A 16,331-nucleotide genomic window follows, 5' to 3' on the forward strand; every position below is an offset into this window, starting at 1 on the left:
CGGTCATTTTCGGTTAATATTTACATTTCGCCCCTACTTTAGAGGCTAGGAGTCTCTTACCCCTAGGGTATATTTCTCCAGACAGTAGGTCCAGTATACACACATACATCCATTCTCTCGGTCATTTTCAAAATTTTGTTTTTCTCTTTTTCTCACCGCTATGCGAAAGGAGGCAGAAATTTGACTTCTAAAAAAATTGGAGCGTTACTATTCATTTCAGCGACCCCGAAAAGAATGGATTCGACACTATTTTCGATTATTTCTACATCTCATCCCGTCGTAGGTGTGCTAGGGTTGTCATACCTCCACGCACTTTGTCTCCTGATAATAAGTCATAAGTGACCAAGTTTGTTTGAAATTGTTCCCGTAGTCCCGAAATGTATGGATTCAACACTAATATCGGTTATTTTCAGTCTTAATTACATTTCGTACCCTTATCTAAGGCTTCAAGGGGTGTCTTTCCCCCTTAGTATTTTTTTCAGGTAGTAGGTAATATTTGTATTAAGTTCTGCTGACAGTTATACTGGAACGTACAAAAAACATCCAATCTCGGTCATTTGGATATTTTCTGTTCTTGACTCCTTCTCACCCGCCTGGCAATTGGGGATCAACTTGGACTTAAACGACAATCGGAGTGTCACTCAACATTTAAGCGACACCTAAAACCATGGATGTGACATTATTTTCGATTATTTTATATCTAACTCCCTTCCTAACTACTCACCACAAAAGGGGCCTTAATTTGGACTTTAAAAGTCCAGAGTGCCACTATTCACCTCAGCGACCCTAAAAACTGTGGATTCGACACTAATTACGATTATTTTTATATATCACTCCCCCTTGCCCCCCACCCTAAAGGGGGCTGAACTTGAAATTAAGAATTTCGCGGGATGTCACTGTTCATCTAAGCGACCCCGAAAAGTATGGATTCGACACTATTTTCGTTTATTTTTATATATGACCTCCCCTTGTCCCCCGCTCCTAATGGTTCCTGGGGTGTCTTATCCCCACGTGGTTTGTCCCCAGATACTAAAAATCCGGAGTGTCGCTATTCACTTTGGCGACCCCGAAAACTACGTATTCGAAACAATTTTCGATCACTTCCCCCTCGCCCCCACGCCAAAGGGTCTGAACTTGGACTTAAAAAAAAAATTGGAGTGTCACCATTCATCTTAGCAACCCCAAAAAGTATATATTCGACACTACTTTGATGATTTTCATATCTCAAGCCCCCCGCCCCCCAGCCCTAATGGTTCCTGGGGTGTCTTATTCCCACGTGGTTTGTCTCCCGATATTAAAATTCCGGAGTGTTACTATTCACCTCGGCGACCCCGAAAACTGTATATTTGACACTAAATACTATTATTTTTATATCTCACCCCCTTGCTCCCCGCCCCAAAGGGGGATGAACTTGGACTTAAAAAAATCCCGGGGTGTCACTATTCATCTAACCGACCCCAAAAGTATGCATTCGACACTACTTTCGATGATTTTTATATCTCACCCCTTCGCCCCCCGACCCTATGGGTTCCTGGGGTTCCCTACCCCCACGTGGTTTGTCTCCTGATAGTAAAAATCCGGAGTGTCAGTATTCATCTCAGCGACCCCAAAGAGTACTCGACATTCTTTTCGATTACTTTTCTACATGACTCCCCCCCTTGTCCCCCACCCTAAAGGGGGCTGAACTTGGAATTTAAAAATTCCCGGGATGTCACTATTCACCTAAGCGACCACGAAAAGTATGGACTCGACACTATTTTCGATTATGTGTATATATCACTCCCCCCTCGCCCCCACCCCAAAGGGGGCTGAACATGGACTTTTAAAAAATTCGGAATGTAACTCTTCATCTCAGCGACCCCGAAAAGTGTGGATTCGACACTATTTTCGTTTATTTTTATATATGACCCCCCTCACCCCCCGCCCCTAAGGGTTCCTGGGGTGTCTTACCCCCACGTGGTTTGTCTCCTGATACCAAAAATCCGGAGTGTCGCTATTCACTTTGGCAACCCCGAAAACTAAATATTTGACACTATTTTCGATTATTTGTATATATCACTCCCCCCTCTCCCCACCCTAAAATGGGGCTGAACTTGGACTTTTAAAAAATCGAAGTGTCACTATTCATCTCAGCGACCCCGGAAAGTGTGGATTCGACACTATTTTCGTTTATTTTTATTTATGACCCCCTCTCCCCCCCGCCTCTAAGGGTTCCTGGCGTGTCTTACCCCCACGTGGTTTGTCTCCTGATACTGAAAATCCGGATTGTCGCTATTCACTTTGGCGACCCCGAAAACTATGTATTCGACATTATTTTCGATTATTTGTATATATCACTCCCCCCTCGCCCTACCTCAAAGGGGGCTGAACTTGGACTTTAAAAAAATTGGAGTGTCACTATTCATCTCAGCGACCCCGAAAAGTATGGATTCGACACTATTTTCATTTATTTTTATATATGACCCCCTCGCCCCCCGCCCCTAAGGGTTCCTGGGATGTCTTACCCCCCACGTGGTTTGTCTCCTGATACTGAAAATCCGGAGTGTCGCTATTCATTTTGGCGACCCCGAAAGCTATGTATTCGACATTATTTTCGATTATTTGTATATATCACTCCCCCTCGCCCCCACCCCAAAGGGGGGATGAACTTGGACTTTTAAAAATATCGGAGTGTCACTATTCATCTCAGCGACCCCGAAAAGTATGGATTCGACACTATTTTCATTTATTTTTATATATGACTCCCTCGCCCCCCCCCGCCCCCAGGGGTGTTTGGGATGTCTTACCCCCACGCGGTTTGTCTCCTAATACCAAGTCATAAGTGTATCAAATTTGGTTGAAATCGCTCCAATGGTTTGGGAGGAGATGTGGTACAAACCCACCCACCCACCCACCCACATACATACGATGACTTTTATATACACTGACTGACAGAGCAAATGCAACACCAAGAAGGAGTGGTTCGAAAGGGATGAAAGTTGGGGAAAAAACAGAGACGGCACGGACGAATAATTGATGTTTATTTCAAACCGATATGCAGGTTACACAATGCGCACGGCATCGACTCAGTAGTATGTAGGACCACCGCGAGCGGCGATGCACGCAGAAACACGTCGAGGTAAAGAGTCAATAAGAGTGCGGATGGTGTCCTGAGGGATGGTTCTCCATTCTCTGTCAACCATTTCCCACAGTTGGTCGTCCGTACGAGGCTGGGGCAGAGTTTGCAAACGGCGTCCAATGAGATCCCACACGTGTTCGATTGGTGAGAGATCCGGAGAGTACGCTGGCCACGGAAGCATCTGTACACCTCGTAGAGCCTGTTGGGAGATGCGAGCAGTGTGTGGGCGGGCATTATCCTGCTGAAACAGAGCATTGGGCAGCCCCTGAAGGTATGGGAGTGCCACCGGCCGCAGCACATGCTGCACGTAGCGGTGGGCATTTAACGTGCCTTGAATACGCACTAGAGGTGACGTGGAATCATACGCAATAGCGCCCCAAACCATGATGCCGCGTTGTCTAGCGGTAGGGCGCTCCACAGTTACTGCCGGATTTGACCTTTCTCCACGCCGACGCCACACTCGTCTGCGGTGACTATCACTGACAGAACAGAAGCGTGACTCATCGGAGAACACGACGTTCCGCCATTCCCTCATCCAAGTCGCTCTAGCCCGGCACCATGCCAGGCGTGCACGTCTATGCTGTGGAGTCAATGGTAGTCTTCTGAGCGGACGCCGGGAGTGCAGGCCTCCTTCAACCAATCGACGGGAAATTGTTCTGGTCGATATTGGAACAGCCAGGGTGTCTTGCACATGATGAAGAATGGCGGTTGACGTGGCGTGCGGGGCTGCCACCGCTTGGCGGCGGATGCGCCGATCCTCGCGTGCTGACGTCACTCGGGCTGCGCCTGGACCCCTCGCACGTGCCACATGTCCCTGCGCCAACCATCTTCGCCACAGGCGCTGCACCGTGGACACATCCCTATGGGTATCGGCTGTGATTTGACGAAGCGACCAACCTGCCCTTCTCAGCCCGATCACCATACCCCTCGTAAAGTCGTCTGTCTGCTGGAAATGCCTCCGTTGACGGCGGCCAGGCATTCTTAGCTATACACGTGTCCTGTGGCACACGACAACACGTTCTACAATGACTGTCGGCTGAGAAATCACGGTACGAAGTGGGCCATTCGCCAACGCCGTGTCCCATTTATCGTTCGCTACGTGCGCAGCACAGCGGCGCATTTCACATCATGAGCATACCTCAGTGACGTCAGTCTACCCTGCATTTGGCATAAAGTTCTGACCACTCCTTCTTGGTGTTGCATTTGCTCTGTCAGTCAGTGTATATATATAGATTATTTACCTAATATTCGTAGCACATATCCCCTAGGATGTTTTCAACTTTGAGCTGCTTGCCTGAACGGGTATAACTGTGGATTTTTTCAACAGCCAACTTTGTAGTTAGAGGAAACTTCATGGTGGACATGTCGTAATTGATATAGTAAGAGGGAGAGGGGAAGGATCACTCATAAGTACAGTTCAGATATTTAGGAACTGTAGTCCAACCCGCTCTTCTGTAATGTAGTGTGAGTAACATAAATTCTAGAGGATCTCGTGTGCCGTACCCCTGTTGTTTATGCCAAGCTCATAGCATAACCGTTATGCAAGCTAGCATGCTTGAGTTAGTTTCTCGCTTGAAAACCAGAGTTTTAGTCTTAATAGTTACACGAAAGTTTCATCAGAATATCGTTCGAACCATTTAGAGCCACCAAGGTCATCTTCCTCATATGAATGGTTTTCAGTGTAATAATTACAGAACTGTGGTGTGTTGTACGTTTAGCTGCTACTTTTACAGATGCTATAAGCGGTAGTTGGCGACCACGGGCCATCCAGGTGAGGCTGACTTGTGTCAGGTTCCTCAGCTTCTTTTTTCGAAGTGTCATGCACCTTCTATTTTCCCTCTGATCAGTCTTTGTCCAGTTGTACGTAGACCGTGCGAGTTGGCCGTGCGGTTAGGGGCGCGCAGCTGTGAGCTTCAGTCCGCCAGATAGTGGGTTCCATTCCACTGAAGATGGTTTTCCGAAGTTTCCCATTTTTAAAGCAGACAAAGGCTGAGGCTGTACCTTAATGAAAGCCACGGTTGCTTCCTACTCCTATGAAGACCTATCTGTGCTGATGCGACGTAAAGCATGTTGTAAGACAAATTGTTAAAAACCAGTTGTAGGTAGGCCATCCGTAAATAAAGTTCCGCTAATCCTTTTATTGTAGAGTAAACATATTTAGCCGGGAAACATGAGCACATGTGACAGAAGTATGAGGTAGCAATCATGTACCGGCCGGACAAGTGTCAGTAGCGCAGCAGGAGTGGTTCGTATTCTTTCTCCGCTGCCTGCGAGGTTCGGTCTGTGATAGTTTCTGCGGAAACTGCGATGTGCAATTCAAAACAAGAGACGTGGAATGCTTAGGGCAGGTGTTGTGGGGATCCATGGCTATCCTTGCCCACGTACGGCTTGGCGCTCTGTAACTGTTCTGCAGAGTTCCGCTCGGAAGCGTTTGATCATCCACCGTAGAGTCCTGATTTTGCTCCCAGTGATTTTCATCCTTTCTTGCACCTCAAGAAATTCCTATCGTCCTGTCAGCATTTTCACACGGACGAAGAGCTGAAGACGAATGACACACGCTGCTTCCATTCCCAGGCGGCAGACTTCCACGACACCGGCATACAAAAGTTAATCCTACGATTTGACAAGTGTCTCCGTTCTGGTGGTTGTGTCGACAAACACCTCCATTATTGCTGTATCAGTTACCTATACAGTTTTTCATGTAATTATGTTGTTTTTTAAACTGGGAAACTTAATTTCTGGATGCCCTCTTACATCCTCTTAATTTACCTTCGAACAAGTCATAGATGATGCGACTGTTTACTACTTTTCCCCGCCTCTCGTTGTGGTAACGCGAATCGGACAATCCAATATATTGTTTCGGGTTTTCCGAAGAGGTCATTTTCAGGATCTAGAAAAGAATTCTTGGGAGCTTCTCAAGAGGCTAGACAGTGACTGGAGAGGTTGTATCTTATATTGTGACTCACCAGTGCTTTACTGCCTGTTAGTTTTTGACATATCTGTTTGGGTAGATACCTGCAAATGTTGATATTTTTAAATGCTCATATGAGGAGTGCCTGTTCCAAGCGCGCTACTTACACCTTTTGAAAGTTGTGGAAAAACGCGAGGAAGCCTATAATACAAGGCACATGGAATAATCCCATAATAATGTATGGCACAACTTTTAAGGGACTTCATCTTTCTGCTCTGAATTGCTCAAGGCATTCGACAATACTCAATTACTGTAATGCATGTGGACGAAATACTAAAAATGCTTAGCTCTAGCCGTTCAGGCAAGCAACTCAGTGTTGAAAACATCCTAGGGATATGAGCTACGAATTTTAGGTAAGTAAAAAATAATAATGTATGTGGATATATTCTTTACTTATTCCTAAAAATTACAATAATTTTCTTAATCATCCTTATTCCGTCGATTAGATTAGCAGTTTGCCTTTTTCTACCACTACGAGCGCTAATTTCAGTGGACATTTTGAAAACATTTTAAAGATTATTGAACCAAGGAACACATTACAGAAACAATTGTGTAATTAAGTTAATTTAGTTAGGATTTGAATAAAAAAGAAAACGAATAAAGAAACATGCGATTTTAGTCGGTTTTCCCAGAACTAAATTTAGGCCAAAAGTGATTTTTGAAATTTGTTCTACTAGTTTGATAGAGTTGTCCAAGACTCACAATTTGAAACCTTTCTGGGACCTTTAGCCCTTTAATATTCCGCACAATTTTGGAAATTGCTTAATTTTACGTTTTTGTAGTATTGGGACCCTACCTTTCCGCTAAGAAATGTTTTCAACATTGCAATAAATTGAAGTGGAAATAGCACTTTCGAAGAGACACTCCTCATGCCATAATCTAAATAAATAACCAGTATACAGATGATAGCTCATTTTTGTCTTTGTGGCGTGCAATTCTCGGTTTCTAAGGCCCTCTACACACGGAGCTACTCATTAGAAACGTGACTGGTTTGTAACCGGGATCACAAACTGGTTAGTAACTGAATAGTGACTCGACTCCACACACGAAGCTACTGTACGGTGACTGATTCTCCCTGATTAGCCATTTGTAAAGTTTGATGCGGACTTGCTAGATCGCTTCTTAACTTTTTTCTATGAACGTAAACTGTTTGGATTTCTGAAGCCTAACGAGTAAGTTGGCTGTGCGGTTAGGGTCGGGTAGCTGAGAAATTGTATTCAGTAGAACGTGGGTAAGAATCGCTCTGTCGGCAGCCGTGAAGATGTTTTTCCACGGTTTCTCATTTTCATACCAGGCTAATTAATGGCTACGGTCACTACCTTCCTGACCCTTACGGGGATGAAAACCTTCGTGTGTTAGTACAACGTTAAACCACTAACAAAAACAAAACCTTAAGAGTCACTTCTAAGTGTAAAATAATGATAAATCCATGCGTCAAGCCAGCTGGAATGGCCATCATATCTCTTCGCTTCGAGGATCGTTGAGGATTAGTCCACGCAGTGTCCACTGCAGTGTAAAAGAAACCGGCAACATGGCACCACCGCACGCCTTGTCCAATATCGGTCCAAGGCCATCCCAGAAGGCTGCCGGCTTTTGTCACTCCCGTAATTTATAAACTACACGACACATTTCGATGGAATAAGCGATGATTGACAGATAAACGGTCAATATATCTAACTTGACCTGGAGTTGGAAGAGGTGACATCTAGCGACATGCGGGATGGGGAAGCGTTTGCACGAGTTGGAGGGTCCTGCAGTGTGACTCGAGAATGAGAAGAGAGAGAACGTTCATAGGGATGTCAAACGATTTGTAGCGGATCAGGTTAGAATATTAATTGAGCAATAAGCAGCAGTTGAGAAGTTAGATTGGAAAAATCACGAGTAGATTTGAGTGTATGTATTGCACGTGTAACGCAAGCTGTACAAGGATACAGTATGTATGTATGTATGTATGTATGTATGTATGTATGTATGTATGTATGTATGTATGTATGTATGTATGTATGTATGTATGTATGTATGTATGTATGTATGTATGTATGTATGTATGTATGTTGGGTATTCTGCCCGAAGTCTGGTTTGATCCTCAACAGCTCCACTATGATCTGTTATAGAAGGCTCAGGCACCACTGATGAGGCGTACTAGAAATAAATGAGGAGTGAGGTAGTTTCCCGTTGCCTTCTTCATGGAACCAGAGATTGCTTTTACATATCGGTCTGCCAAGCCCACTGGAATTCTCGCACCAACTGACCCTATGAGCAACATTCTCACACCATAATAGCATGGGCTGGCTGCATAATTAATGGTGTTACTAGCATCGCCCATACCTCAGTCACTTTCATATTGTCAAAGTGAAGGGTGAGACTGAGGCAGGTATTTATTTATTCGAGCGAAGCAATGAACATATTTGGTTATACATATTACAAATGACTCACACCATAGCGGACCAGTGACGTGCAAACTCAGTATCGTTTGGTTTCCTAAGGAGAATATTTTCCACTGTACCAGATGCAGGGCACAGCATGCAATCCTGCGGATACTCCACAGTCTGGAGTTCTCTGCAGTAGCACTGAGTGCTGTCGACAACGAAATGCCATTTCTGGACATCACTCTTGGATTTTCCAATTACAGAACGAAGACGACTGAGTAACTTCCACACGGTCCAGTTTTGTTTGTCGCCCTGTGGGAGACTATTTGTGGGGCGAGGTCAGTTAGAGTTTATCTCTTCTTGAGAAATCCATATTTGTTTCCTTTCTGCAGCTGCTGTAGTTTGCAAGACTGCAGAGGTTTTGAGGAAGCTTCACCTGGACTTCAGTCTAGGGGTAGCTGGTACATTTAGACAGATCAGTGAAAGTAACGCATTTATTGTAGCCCACAGTGCACTGTAAACACTAGGACTCGTTTATAAAGACACCGGATTTGAGTAAAGAGAGACAATTACAGTATAAAGGCACATGCAGAGCTACGTGACGGATAGCAGGTGATAGAGCGCGTCGAAAAGAATAGAACAAGCCTGCATTTAGAAATGCTGAGAGCTGAAGAAATACTATCCAGAAATAGTACCGGTCTGGTAAGTTTAAAGCAGAGATGTATTGGGATATATGCCGCTGAGTCCTCGCCATACAGCTCTGCAGTCAAGATGAAAACTTGACTTTTTCACTGTCAATTTGGAAAGTTTTCTCCTCGAAGCGCTGCGTTATGAGTGCAGTTGGCGCTAATTACCGCTCGTAACGAGGTCTGTCTGCAGCTGGAGGCCCTTGAGCTAGTTTCTAGTGCCAAGAACATAACTTCTAGCGCGGTCAAAAGAGTATATTTTTAAAGACGACAATATTCTTGTCGTTCACGCTGGTCTTTATAACACATATCAGCCTGGAAGATGATTGGAACCACACACGGTACCAGGCTGATTGGCTTAGACGGTAGAGACACTCGCCTTCTGAGTCCAAGTTCGTGGGTTCCATCCCTGCTCAGACCGGTGGTACTTGAAATATATAAGCCTCCTGTCGGTTTACTATTGCTGATGTACACAATTCCAACACCTCGCCGTCAAAGCTGGACGTAAAATCAACAACATGGGCGTGATTTACAAGGAAATCTCAAAATACGCTGTGATAATGTGTTCTAGTCAAGTTTGCCATTGCTTTCCGTCTTTGAAGCAGAAAGTGCTATGGCAGCAAGTGAGACGCTCTCAAAGTAAATCGGTGACATTTCCGCTTCCAATAGTTATATTATATATTGAAATAAAAGTACTGTAATATGGGTGAAGTAGTTGGTTTATGAGCTTCTTTCTATCTCGTGTCATTGGAAGGAAAACTTCAACTCCTCCTTGTAGTTAGGCAACTTTTATTGACAAAATGTAATCTAGTAGTTCCTATCAGAACATGGATCTTATTTGAACAAAATGACTCGGACTGAGTGGCACAGATGGTTGAGGTGCCGGCCTTCTGAGCCCAACTTGGCAGGTTCCATCCTGGCTCAGCCCGAGAGTATTTGAAGGTGCTCAAATACGTCAGCCTCATGTCGACAGATTTACTAGCACGTAAAGAACTAATGCGGGCCTAAATGACGGCACCTCGGCATCTCGGAAAGCCGTAAAAGTAATTAGTCGGACGTAAAAACAAGTAATATTATTATTATTATTATTATTACTGAAAAAGGTGGTAAAAGCTGTTATAAATTACTTGAAAACCAAGCTCGATAGCTGCAGTCGCTTAAGTGCGGCCAGTATCCAGTATTCGGGAGATAGTGAGTTCGAACCCCACTGTCGGCAGCCCTAAAGATGGTTTTCCATGGTTTCCCATTTTCACACCAGGCACATTTTCATACCTTAATTAAGACCACGGCCGCTTTCTTCCCATTTCTAGCCCTTTCCTGTCCCATCGTCGCTATAAGACCTATCTGTGTCGGTGCGACGTAAAGCAACTTGCAAAAAAGAATTAGTTGAAAATGGAAATTTAATGTGGTAATGAAACGTGCCAGCCCCATGGTAGCCCCATTCAGTACTTCCAGGAAGGGCCTAGTGGCTCACACGACCTGGGATCTCCCAGCCGGCCTTTCCGTGTGTTGTTCTCGTCGGCTGGCTTACCTGTGAGTTTCTTGGAGATAAAACGGGAATGTTCTGCCTGTAGTCACCTCGAGAAAATCCTGGGCCAAATCACCCGACCTATAAGAAAGGAAGCTAGCCGCGGACAGTCAGTCACAGTGGGCTCCGCGGTGGAGTCACGGTCAGCGTTGAACTCCATGGTGAAGTCAGTGAGAGACCCAGTGTATTAGGGTTCGGTGGTTGGGATGAGGGCGATAGAGGTGTTGGCTGTCACTACTGCCCCCCCCCCCCCCCGAGGTCTGAACGAGGAACGGTTGTGGTGGTGTCGGAGAGACCATTGTGGACCGAACCCGTCCCTTACCAAGAACAATACCCCAGCATATACACACACATCGGGAGATTGTGAGGCGTGGATCGCGACTAGGAAAGGCCAGATAAATAGCCTTGAATTGGAAATGCCCCTCATTATCGATGTAAATAAATATGGCACTAATACTACTAACAATGAAATTCAAATTAAGATTAATGAGGGTTTATTGGTATAATGAAATTAAGAAGCAAAGAAAATGAAGCAAACACCTTAAAAATATAAATAACCAAAGGATACATACATGAGCAGAGTCTGTTGAATTGATGTGGCAACATCATTTCGTGAGCAAGGCATTTTTCAACTCCAACTTACAACGGGCTCGCCGCTTTAAAAGTAAGACTGTACTGTGTATTCCTGTGGACTGAGGATCGCTGTGAGCCAGCGAGGAAACGCACTATTGTGAGTGTGAGGGTAAATGTTAATGTTCGCTGTTGTGAGTATCGTCCTGCTGTTGAATACTGTTGAGCTGTTTATTTGTTCGCTGCATGTGACTGTGTGAATTACTGGACTGTCTGTGGAGTCGAATCAACGAACAGTCGTCGTGTGTCGAATGGCCCATAGCCCTGTGTTCAGATCCAGCGTTCTACACACCAGAGTCCTGGAGAGAGGCCCAGCCCATGAGCTGCTTCGGCGGTAGAATGCAATGGGCTTTAAAAGGCTCGAACATCGTCATTGCACGGGCCGGTCTGGACCAGCGCTCTGTCATTCGTACGCGGTGAGCCAAGGACAGCGCTGTGGTAGTTCTATAGGCTTACTGCTTCAATGTGTACAGTGTACTGCATGTCAGCGGAGTACGTTGCATTACGGTCGAGTGAAGCCCATCAAATTTGCTGTGGTTTTGAGTTTGACTTCTCTGTCTATCCTGTTATCGAAACGAATGTGGACTGTAGTTCCAAAAGAAAAGAAACCGTGGCAAAAATCGTGAAGTAAAAAAAAAGACGCAACAAACGAACTAAAAACCGCACAATACAAGAATTCTGAACCGGATCCTAAACTTAAAAGTCGTATTTGGTTGGCATTCGAGCCTGTAGTTGACGGTGATGGAAAAGACGTTAATTTTGTGTGCTGTACAATCTGCGGTGAACTTTATGTACTCACTAGCAGTTACCCACGGCTTCTCGCGTGGATTTCGTAATTTGATCAAAGTAATCGTTCCTCGGTGCTGTACTAAGAAATTATCTGAAAATCCCTGAAGTATAAAAACTCACTGAAAAACTGAGTTTCATTTACCCCAGAAACTCTTTGTACACCAAGTTTGTGGTATTGGTTTTTGGGGCTGAGATGACCATGCGACATAGAACTGTACACGTGAGAACGTCTTCTCTTAAGTAAAAAAAGGTGTCTTTACTTTAAAAGGAGATTAAAAAGGCATATTTCCACATCTGTAACATCTTCAGGTTTTAAGATAAGTATCCGCATAAAAAGAACTCAACCCCTTTATCAGCCCTTCCTCCACCCCCACCTAAGTGAATTTTCCAAAAACAAAAGGGAGAGACATGTTTCTTTATTTTTAAAGGACATTCCAAGTACCAAGTTCCATGTCTGCAACATGTAAGGATTTGGACATACACTGTATATATACCGGTACTCATTTTAAAAATTCACCTGCTTTTTCAATTCTCTTCAGTCCCTTAAGTGGCTTTCCGAAAACAAAAAAATACGTGTTTATTGATAAAGGAGCTGCCAAATACCAATTATCACGACTGTAACATCTTCAGTTCTTGAGATATTTATATCCTCATGAAAATAATTCAACACCTATTTCAACCCTCCTCCGAAGTTAATTTTACCCCCCAGAATTGAGTGTATCTTATTTTTAAATGTGATTTAAAAAACCCACTTTCACGTCTGCAACATCTTTAGGCTTTTTAGATATAAGTATCCTCATACAAATAATTCAACTAATATTTCAGTCCTTTCATCCCCTCTTAAGTGGATTTTCCAAAACCAAAAGAATACGTATTGCTTTATTTTTAAAGGAGACTCTAAACACCAATTTTTATGTCTGTAACAACTTCGCTTTTTGAGATATCAGTACCCTAATAAAATTAATTCAACACCCTTTCCAGTCCCTTTCGTGTAGCTAATCCTATACGTGTTCAGTACATCATGTTTCTGTGATGTGGTGTGTGTACACGAAGAGTTGTGCACTGACAGCCAGAGAAATTATACAATATACACTGACTGACAGAGCAAATGCAACACCAAGAAGGAGTGGTTCGAAAGGGATGAAAGTTGGGGAAAAACAGAGACGGCACGGACGAATAATTGATGTTTATTTCAAACCGATATGCAGGTTACACAATGCGCACGGCATCGACTCAGTAGGATGTAGGACCACCGCGAGCGGCGATGCACGCAGAAACACGTCGAGGTACAGAGTCAATAAGAGTGCGGATGGTGTCCTGAGGGATGGTTCTCCATTCTCTGTCAACCATTTGCCACAGTTGGTCGTCCGTACGAGGCTGGGGCAGAGTTTGCAAACGGCGTCCAATGAGATCCCACACGTGTTCGATTGGTGAGAGATCCGGAGAGTACGCTGGCCACGGAAGCATCTGTACACCTCGTAGAGCCTGTTGGGAGATGCGAGCAGTGTGTGGGCGGGCATTATCCTGCTGAAACAGAGCATTGGGCAGCCCCTGAAGGTACGGGAGTGCCACCGGCCGCAGCACATGCTGCACGTAGCGGTGGGCATTTAACGTGCCTTGAATACGCACTAGAGGTGACGTGGAATCATACGCAATAGCGCCCCAAACCATGATGCCGCGTTGTCTAGCGGTAGGGCGCTCCACAGTTACTGCCGGATTTGACCTTTCTCCACGCCGACGCCACACTCGTCTGCGGTGACTATCACTGACAGAACAGAAGCGTGACTCATCGGAGAACACGACGTTCCGCCATTCCCTCATCCAAGTCGCTCTAGCCCGGCACCATGCCAGGCGTGCACGTCTATGCTGTGGAGTCAATGGTAGTCTTCTGAGCGGACGCCGGGAGTGCAGGCCTCCTTCAACCAATCGACGGGAAATTGTTCTGGTCGATATTGGAACAGCCAGGGTGTCTTGCACATGCTGAAGAATGGCGGTTGACGTGGCGTGCGGGGCTGCCACCGCTTGGCGGCGGATGCGCCGATCCTCGCGTGCTGACGTCACTCGGGCTGCGCCTGGACCCCTCGTACGTGCCACATGTCCCTGCGCCAACCATCTTCGCCACAGGCGCTGCACCGTGGACACATCCCTATGGGTATCGGCTGCGATTTGACGAAGCGACCAACCTGCCCTTCTCAGCCCGATCACCATACCCCTCGTAAAGTCGTCTGTCTGCTGGAAATGCCTCCGTTGACGGCGGCCTGGCATTCTTAGCTATACACGTGTCCTGTGGCACACGACAACACGTTCTACAATGACTGTCGGCTGAGAAATCACAGTACGAAGTGGGCCATTCGCCAACGCCGTGTCCCATTTATCGTTCGCTACGTGCGCAGCACAGCGGCGCATTTCACATCATGAGCATACCTCAGTGACGTCAGTCTACCCTGCAATTGGCATAAAGTTCTGACCACTCCTTCTTGGTGTTGCATTTGCTCTGTCAGTCAGTGTATATATATATACAATATTTATTTTTCTTCAGGTCTACAGTACATGACCTTAATGATCTATAACGGAGAAAAGTAACAATGTCTAACATTATCAGGATATGATCAATCAATATGCATTTGCTGCAAAGACAAACCAACAGACAAACCAAAATAAATTTCCATGAAATCATCAACTCCTACATATCAACACGCGAACCATTACAACTTGCTGAGCCAGACCAACATTGAAACATCCGCTGAGTCAGTGTCCTCTATTTCTCTCAAGTATCTTCCTAGTACATTGTTCTACTTCCATAATCTAATATGGAACCAACCATTGTAATCACCATCACTCTTAATCATACTAAATCTTATATTCTAATTGTAAACAAACGTATCACACCAAACTCCTCATTAAAATATACTCCACTACTTTCATTTCCGTCTCATAACAAGCCAAACTCCATTAAGCCAATGCCTCAACATAACTCCCATCCATAAACCATCACGCACAAATCTCTCCTCTCACTTTATACCATCACTTACAATTCAATTATCAAACCTGGCCACCTTGCGTTATCATCTACAAACTTAAGTACGAACACACTCCATTAAAATAAACATTCCTGAATTCACAATTCACTTCACTCACCTTCCAGTTTAATCCTTCTTTCCTTCGTCAGAACAGACTCCACATATCTACCACGTATAAACATCTTGCCATTCAAACATATACAACCATAATCACATACTGATTTCAACCCTTCTATTCACTCACTATATACCACCAATTCAACCTCTTTTTCCACGTCTTTCTAATAATCATTTAACTTCATAAACACGTATTACTTCCTCCCACCACTCCAATTACATTCATCCACCACTTTCTACAACATTCATTAAATTATTCAACCATCTTTGGCCACACTCACTTTTAGCAACAATCACTCAAAATACCGACACATACCACCAAATCAACTTCTTATACCAATAACAACCCCGCTCCATCCCCTTCCAACTTATACTTGATTAATAAACACTTCCACTTATAATTAAAATCTATTTAAGTATAATCAGACCTCAAAATCATATTTAATCATTAAGTTCACTATACATTTCAAAAACCCATTAACAAGGACACTCCACCACCTTTCATAATTTACAGTCACTACAAGTATCGTCCGACTCGTTGGCTGAATGGTCAGCGTCTGGCCTTCGGTTCAGGGGCTCCCGGGTTCGATTCCCGGCCGGGTCGGGGATTTTAACCTTCATTGGTTAATTCCAATGGCCCTGGGGCTGGGTGTTTGTGCTGTCCCCAACATCCCTGCACTCACACACCACACATAACACTATCCTTCCACCACCATAACACGCAGTTACCTACACATGGCAGATGCCGCCCACCCTCATCGGAGGGTCTGCCTTACAAGGGCTGCACTCGGCTAGAAATAGCCACACGAAGTTATTATTACTCCAAGTATCACTCCAGATAAAACCCGACCAACTCCACTCTCCTCGCAGCTTAATCCTTAAATCTGCTTAGCCTAACCGGCTTGTCGGCGGACTTGAGGGAAATAAAATACCTCTCGCGGACCAAACACACTACCCCCTGCGGGTGGGGGACGCACATGTAGAATACACCCGCGGTATCCCCTGCCTGTCGTACGAGGCGACTAAAAGGGGCGACCAAGGGCTGACTGAATTAGAACCATGAAACTAATTTTGAATCGTACCATCACGCGGGGAACACCATA

This window comes from Anabrus simplex, chromosome 6 (assembly GCF_040414725.1).
Source record: "Anabrus simplex isolate iqAnaSimp1 chromosome 6, ASM4041472v1, whole genome shotgun sequence".
Lineage (NCBI taxonomy): Eukaryota > Metazoa > Arthropoda > Insecta > Orthoptera > Tettigoniidae > Anabrus > Anabrus simplex.